The sequence below is a fragment of the Artemia sp. Qi Xiang Cuo genome, chromosome 20 (genome assembly GCF_049724085.1).
Source record: "Artemia sp. Qi Xiang Cuo chromosome 20, ASM4972408v1, whole genome shotgun sequence".
NCBI classification, from domain to species: domain Eukaryota; kingdom Metazoa; phylum Arthropoda; class Branchiopoda; order Anostraca; family Artemiidae; genus Artemia; species Artemia sp. Qi Xiang Cuo.
This window is the reverse complement of record NC_142813.1, coordinates 35147136-35156173: the sequence shown is the minus strand read 5'-3', so window position 1 is coordinate 35156173 and position 9038 is coordinate 35147136.

Below are 9038 nucleotides of genomic sequence, written 5' to 3'. Positions count from 1 at the left end.
AAACTTTTAATGCCTTGCGACCTTGGATTTTTTTTAAATATGCCAGAAATAACCACTAGAAAAAAAAATCATAATTCAAAATTTAATTTGAACTCAAATATTTATAATTCGGTGAAAATTTCAGTAAAATAATCCTTTGAAGGGGGGATGGAGGAGGAGGTATTAAGTGGTTAAAACTTTTCAGCTAATAAATCTAGTAGAATCACTATAATAACCGCAAAAGAAAATTAAAATTCAACCTAGATGTGGAAAGGAGGGGGAAGGATAGTCAAAAAGAAAGCTATAAGCAATCCATTTAAATTTGTTAGTCATGTTTGTAATAAAGGGTTCTTTCACCCTGTGTATTCTTTTATGCTATATTTAAGTTTGACGTATTGTACTTTTGAAATTATACAGTATTTGAAAATAAATATTTGCTCAAGTTTTTGTCCACTGTGTTATCATATTTTGTAGATATCTACAACAATTTGGGGAGGGGGTGTTGGCCTTGTCATTACACAACTTTTCTCTAAAAGAAGTTGTATTTGAATATTTACTCAATCTCTTGTCCATCATGCTATCGAGGGGGAGGGGGAGAGTTAGGCCTAGTCCCTAATGCAGCTTTTTCCTAAAAGTAACTTGCAAGTTTTTTTTTGCTGTGTGTGTGTTTTTTTTTTGTGTTTTTTTAGTAGTCGCCAGGTCCAGTTTCAATTTTGAGGATTGAGGGGAAATGGCTGGATTCCATTGGATATGGAATGTATGCGAAAAACTACGGATAAAACAGAAGAGGATATTCGTAGCCAGGGGTTTCAAATGAGCATTTATTTAAATGTGACAATAAGAGCAATTTGTGCAATTACTACTAGCTCAACTGCAATCCATGGAGCTGTATTATTTCCAATGCAATGTCCAGGTCAATCTCTGTTACCCCAAAGGATTTTTATTGCCTCAAGGTAAGTTTTACAAAATTCTTTTTCTTGATCTGAGGAGAGAAAAAAATTAATTTATTGAATATTAGTGCTAAGGAAACCTCTAAGACGTTTTAAACCTGAGCTTGAAATATATTCATCAATTGTAGACACATAAACAGATTGAAGATTTGAAGTTTCTTCGACTCGTATTTGAAGTTTTTTTGAAGTTAGTTTGAACTTTCTTAATTTATCTCTCATAGCATGAATTACTCTCAGTATGTTCTTTTCACTATAATAGCGGGCCTTCACAGCTTCAACGTCACGGTATGTTTGCCTTATAATATTGGCGTAGCGACCAATGAAGGACGAAATTGGAGTACTGCAGCGTCGCATTTCAACTAAGTCTTTGTTGACTTCATCCAATGATCCATGCCTCGACTTCAATTGCATGACTGCAGTCCGGCAGGTAGACAAACCTGAAATTCAATTATTAGTTGAATTCAATTCGGTCTTAATGACGACCTGGTGTTGAAGGCTTTATTATTTTCAACGAAAAAAAGTCAAAAATTTGAACAATTATCTGACCGAAGTTTGAATGTTAAATTATCTGACCGTTTCAAGAGGCAAGCGTGATCGGAGGTGAGTCCAGCCCATCTTGTGCCCTCTTTGCTCTTGCACATACCCTTAACACCCATGCCACCGAACAAAAAAAAATTTGAAATAGTAATTTTACTCGGAATGATCAATGACCCAAAACTGCGCCTCCATGGGGGGGGGGGTGACTAATAAAGTCCCAAGAGCACACGCCCCAGATCTTATAATTTTTCACAAATACATCCTTTTTTCTTAGATAGGCGAAAAGATTTTAGGTGCGTAAGATTTGAGTTAAAAATTTGGCCCGTATTCCGACCCCCCCCCCACCCAACTGCCAACTTTTTAGTAGAAAGCTAGACATGATGTATAAACTAGAATCATGTAACAAATCCCGATTTCAGCGTACAAACTGGGAATTCTGTCTCAACACAAGAATAGACCATTTTGGAAATGGCACTTCTGGTGTCATTTTGTTGCCAGTAATTATCCGAAATAGTGCGAATAATGAGTTACGGCAATGAGAGTTGTTGGCCAATTTTGTTACCCTGAACTAGAGCCACTTCTGAAACGTTTCCAGTTCATTTACATTGGTAACACATTATCAGGGATGTAAGTCCCGCATTTTTATGAAGGAGGGGGCAAGAGGGGTCTCCATTCGTAGAGTCAAGGGGCATGGGTTATATAATAATTTTACCTCCAAATTATTGGCGGGGGCATCTGCCCTGCACTCTAGCATGAACCATCTAGAGCGAAAAAGAGCTAACTCATAGCTGCGGTACTCCGATGGCGCAATTTTTGTGAAACTAGTGACTTACAATATTTTCGATTAACACAGACCGGAAGGAGTTACCCGGCTACTAGCTCGTTTGGTTATTCAGCAGGAACCTAATCCTCCGCAATAATTCAGCAGGAAGCTCTAGGGACAATCCTCCCGGTGATGGGAGTCTTTTAGGCTTCCCAGAACTATGCTCCACTCACGTCGTGGCTTCCTTTCTGGCTGGGTTGCCCCATGCCCATTCCTTTACACCAACATTGTTCACTGAGTTATCCATGTCACGTCCGTTTCTTCATACAAAGAGTGCTGGACACTGAAATGGACACATCACCTCTGTCTCTCCTATTGTCTATCGTCCGCTATTATACCACGACTATGTCATTATGACTAGGCTCAGTATGTTACGCTCAAAAATGCATCAGCCAAAGACAGACAACTTTGCCCGGGATCAATCCCCTGCTTAGTCTTGCCTCGTTTTAATAAACGAGGCAACTTGTAACCCCGTAACTTCGCCGTAACCCTTTATCTATTGGCACTTTTAAAAGTTTTGGGTCACGACCGGTGCAAACTCAGGAAGCACCAGATAAGTTTTTTTTTTTGCTTTTTTCTTTTGCCCACTGCAAATCCACCACCGTCCCTTTACCTCTTATTTTTGGATGGTGGACAGTTTGTTATACACTGCACTCCTGGTCACTGCTGAACAGTCTCGTGGCTAGCATTATGCGTAGTAAAGCTTTAGCTGCCTAACCATAACTTGTCCCGTTGAAAAAGATCGCCATTATAGACTGACTGTGATACCTATGGTCGGCCCTCTACCTCCCAGTCCGGTCGATGCAGATACAGAACACCTTACGTTAACGGTAACATTTGGTAATAGACTTATTATTTTGAAACTCGTCGTGATTCCACAGGCAAAGGGGGCCTAAAGGAATTTTTTTTCTTTGTAAAATAATAAGCTGGCTATGAGATTTGAATCAGCCGGAATTTTACATAGAGTAGAACAAGTCCATGAAAAAAAATATTTGGCCGATTTTTCTAAAACCCACTGGGCATGTTCCTTGAGCAGAGAAGATTAAATGTTATTTAATATTAGTTTGGGTACTAGGTTAATTTAAACTAAATTCAAAATTGTCAAAATTATAGGAGGATCAAAATATCTTTCAAACGCTAAAATTGCGAAGTCTAGATCTAGGACTTAAAATACTGATACCCAATTAAAAATGCTTAGGCTTGGATGAAATTATTCACAGAATTTAGGAAAAAAACAGGCATAATTTTAATGAAAGTGTGGAAAAAAATTGTAATAATAAAAATTCAAATATTTTGCTCCACTTTCGGGAGCCGTTATCAACGGAGAAAAAATTAAGTTAAAACACAACAAATAAAGAAAAAGACAAAAAGACAAAAACAAACAAATGAATAAACTCACATCTAAATAAACCTTCCAAATACTGCAATCGCTATAAAAGCCTGAATAAGCACAGAGACAAAGGATTGAGCCTGGTAAACCAAATTGTGACTCGTAAAATTTCATATTGACAATGAGATATCTTTATAACCTCAGAAATACTACAATCACTATAAAATATGTTTTTTGTCTTTTCTTTATATGTTGCGCTTAACTGTGTTTAATTTTTTCCCGTTGATGAAGGCTCTCGGACGTGGTCGAAATTTTCGGATTTTTATTATTTAAAGTCTGTTGTTGTTGCTTTATTTAAATTACACCCGTCTATATCTCTCTTAAGTTCTGTAAATGGAAAAGCAGTGAAGACTAAGAAATTATTTACGAAATTATTTCGTATGAGCACCAAGTCACTTGGAAATAGGACCATTTATATTATCAGAACTATTGCTAAGACTCTAAAACCTTTTTAGGGAGTAAAGCCGAGAATAGGCCAGAAACCAGACAGCCTTGATTTAGACCATTGTGAATGTTCAAAGCTCAGGCCAAATTAGAGATTTCGGTTTGGGCTCGGACTTGAAAACTGGGATCAGTTTCGGTTCGAACCAGGATTTTTCTTAGAAACTCTGTTTAGCATGAATATTCGAAATAAGGGCCAGCTCAACCGAAAAGAAAAAAAGATAACCTAGAAGTGAAACTAGATAAAAGACAAGGGTGGTGCAAGACTAGCGGCATTCTTCTGGTTGGCAACATAACAATGGATTCTCTAAAACAAGAGAATATGTTTGTCGTAAATTTTCTTTCAAATCTTATAAAATAACTACAAAAGCCATATAGCGAATTCCAGGAATGAAGAAAGGGGGCTAATAGAAACGGAACAAGGGGCTTAAAGGATGGAGACAGATGGCTAATATAGACGAGAGTAGGGGGCAAATAACCCACGTGGCAGCGCTGATTTAGAATAAGTTCAATTGCCTCGCATCGTCATCAGTTTCGTTCCCAAGTAAGACAAATTCTTCCAATTCACTTCTGCTACACGTTCGACACTGCTTGGGGCATTCTTCTCCACATAAACGAACACACGGGTGACCGCAAGGGAGGATCTTCGGACAGGCTTCATCACAGGGCAATGCGTTCGCACATACATCCACATTTCAAATAACATTTCTTATGTGCACAGAACCATGTACAAGCTTCCTATTCACAAAAGAAAAGAATCGTTTCAAAATCAAATCCATGACCCTACAAAAAAAAAAAAAAACACAGCCTAACCCAAGGTAATATTTCCTATGCCTCTGCCCCTATTCAAGCCCTAAATCACCCCTTCACTTGATCTTCACCCCTTCACTTGACTGTCAAAATAATGCTCATCAGTTTCTATTACGACTCCGAAATAACTATTGATAAAATTGATATGATTACCCAGAGATATAGTTGCATAATCCCAGGATTTGATTTATAAGCCCCCCCCCCCCTACTTCTGCTAAGCATTCCTGAAACTCACTCTTAATGGTCAGACCATGATCAGGACAAAAATTGAACTTGTATATCACTTACGAAATTGATATAACTCAATATAAAAAAATACTGCCATCAAAGATAGAAGAATTGACCAATCAAGTCCTTAATTCAAACCAAAACCGTATTCAAAAAGGTAATGAATGCGCGCAAGGGAATCAGTATCAGTCATACATGGACAATATGAAGAATTCAATTAAAGTTTGGGGAATGTTGATAGAAAATCCAATTTTAGTAGAGCTGAAAAAATTTAATATCTTGAAAGTATGGGTAACTTTACCAGAGTGAGAGGTGGGACTAGTGTCGACAAAAAAATACCCTCAAAACCATCTACCCTTTGGCGACACTTTGCATTTTTTTTGCTGCAATAATAAGAGTAACTAACTCAATTTGTGTAGCTTATAGAATTAGTATAGTAGTAAGTGCCTAATCTCAGTACCTGACAGAAAAACGATTAAAGAGCTTGAAGAGTGTTAAAGTGTCACTCTAGATAGCGGTAATGTTTTTTTTGCTGACACTAGTGGCAGTTTCCACTCTTATAAGTTTCCCATACTCTTTGATAAAGACACTTAAAGTGTAGCAGAGAAGACAAAAACTCAAATTTATATGAGAGGCAGGGTCGTATCCAATTTTTTTTCCCGAGGGGTCGGGGGGGGTACCAAAGGATTTTTTTTCGGGGAGGCGGGTACAATTTATAAACACATAAAAAAAATTAAATTCATTTTGTTATGTTTTTACGAGTCAGACAAACATTTCGGGGGGGGGGTCAAACCCCTAACCCCTCTGGATATGGCCTTGATGAGAGGGGAGAGGAAAGCTATCTGATAATAAAATGAGTGTCATCTTTGACATCCACCAGTTGGGCTACAGGCTTTTCAGTCCAAAGTCTATGGTAATTTTATATCGTCTTATTTCAAAGCAGCTGGAGTTGATTTAGACCATCTTCATTGAATTTTCAAGGATAATTAATGTTTACAAAAAAGAGTGGTGCTACCTGTTCCCTTTCCTTTCTCTCAAAAACCTCTTAAATGGCTTAAATGTTATTTATATTTTATTTGAAACAACAAGTCTTTTAGATAGTGTGGTTTTTATTTGTCAAAAAATCAATAACAAAAAAGAAAAAAAAAGAATCACTGTAATAACCAAGATTACTGAAAGTAACTAATAGGAGTAGACTGATTTTTCAATATATATAATATAAGATATTTATATATTATACGATTTAATTTATAGTGTATATGTAATATTCATCCGTGGAAGTGTGTTCAATCTTGTAAAGAAAAGAAAATTTCTTCAGATCTGTTAACAGTTACTTGTTCGGTGGCTAGGATACAACTCTGATTTTGATTCTTGGATCGGTGTTGAAGATATTGACAATGCCCAATTATTTCTATGTAATTTTTATGTCCAACGTTGCCGATCCTCTCTACAACGACTTGAATAAGACAAGGGATTTTTGGACGATACTCTCACCCGCCATCAAATTTGACGGTGCGTATGAAGTGGCTCTTGTCGATTGTATTCCCAAAAATACCTATAATATCCTGAGAAAGGATCGTGTGTATGATATAAAAGTTATACCATTCGATTCGTCACTTTTTGTCGACTATGAATGGGTTGAAGCCCTTTAATATAATAGATTTGTGTCGTACAATCAATAGAGAAATCTCATATCGTAGGAATGGTACATTCCATTTTAATTATTCATTGGAACACGATAGGATTTACATTACCTTACCTGTTGACACCGAAATAATTATTCTCAATGATAATCTGAGACATTCTTGGCTTTAAGGAGAATATGATCAATGGGAAAAACGCTGGCACCATTTACGGGATGGATCAAGTTATTTTTGTTGATTATCCACCTGGTTTCGCCTTGGACTCTTGCATATTTCCTTTGTGGAAACATCGAGAGTTGGTAATTCAAATGTCCCCCTCCTACGTGTTCTTGAACGAAAAACGGCTCATGAACTTGTTCATCACTATAATATAAAGCATCTTCAGTATGTTCCTGTAAACACTTCGTATTTGGAACTCTGTCAGTTAACACTAAGAAGTGAATTGGGTGATCCTCTATCAATAACAAAAGGCTTAGCAGTGATTACATGTCATTTTCGATCCATTGTCGGCGACATCATCACCTAAAATGAAAAATAGAAGAATTCAATTTGTCTGTCCCGATATCGATTGCTGTGTTGGTGCTCTGAGTCCACATCAAATAGGCAATGGATTGGAGTACTACAAGGGTCGTACTACAATGTCTGGCTATGGTCTTGGTAGCTGGTTTGCTAGGCTATTTCGTTCTGCACTACCCCTTGCCAGAAAATATCTTGTACCTGCTGCATCAAGTTTTGCTGCCTCAACACTAAAGGACTGGGGGTCGGGCAAGAATTTCAATGAGAGTGTTAAGGAAAATGTTAGATCTTCAGCAAGAGCCGTTGGTGAGCAATTAAAATCTCAGCAAAATGGGAAGGTATTGAAAAGGATGCGTGCGCGTCATTCACTCATCAGTCTCTACCCAGGCGGGAAGCGAATGACATCAACAAGGACTTTGAGGAATAAAACGAGGAAGACCAATAAGAAGAAGAAAAAGAAAAAGATTGTTAGATCAAAGAAGGATTTCTTCTCTTAAGATGACTTATCTCCCCCACAAGGTATCACATCCATCAATCAGTTCCTCATTGAATCTGTTCAATGCTGAAAATGTTGAAGTTAGTGTCAAGTATGGCTACTATGAACAATTTCACCCCCAGCAACCCCTCTCGGAAAATATACACTTTCAAATATTTTCCAATGAAGACTATTTCATTGATTTGTCATCAACATTTATTGATTTAAATATTGCGGTGAAGAAAAAGTCAGATAATACAACTCCAACTGTTGTCGATGGTCTCTCCTAAGAAAACTGTATGGTTACATCATTACTTCTAGTAGTAATTGGAAAGAGGTTTTTTTTATTCAACAAAAGATATAAAATCTTTAATACCTACCTTGTTTTTGGAAAAGAAAACAATCATACTCATAGCTAACAAATTGCCACAAATTATTCATTTTTCAATAACAAATCGCCAAAATTTATCAAATATATACAGGATTCTATGCAGGTTGACGTTCTACTCTGTTATTAACACAGAGTTGAACTTTCGATGGATTTGAGATCAACTTTGAGTTCAACTTTAGATGGATTCGAGGAGGATTTACGCAAAAACATGCATCCAGCTAGCAAATCCAGCGCAAAAACATAAATCCACGTGGATGTTGAACTCGAGTTCAACTCACGTCCTCGTGAAAACGGGCTCAAAGTTCTCTCATCATTGTTCTACATGGCAAAACAGTGGCGGTCTTCACACTTTTTGCTAACATCAGTGAGCTGTAAGATCTTAGAACAAAGATGAGTTTAAAAACGATAGTCTTTGCAGAAAGATGTAAGATCTTAGTGCTAAAAAACGGGCCTACTCTTTTTTATATATTCTGGAACTCTTTTCTCAGAAGCTCAAGAATGGAAAGACTTTGGAATTGTTTACCAGAAGAGGTGGGTATAAGTTTAAAATTGTGGCCCCTGATAAGGAGACATGTTAAGAAAACAATTCTTACTTTAAAATATGTAGGCTATAGCCTAATGATCCTAGGCTAGTTAACATATTATTTAAGGGGAGAACCTTGATCATCAAGTCTCTCCTCTATAAATCCTTCTTTTTCCAGCTTAAAACAAAAAAAATTACAATATTCTCCATTCTAAAACAGAATGCATAATTCTTTTGAAATTGCTGCTATGAGTTGCCAAATAAGTTAGCCTATTCTATAGATAGTGTTTTTATTCTGTTTTTGGTATTTGTTTAGCCTTGTGTCATCTCAT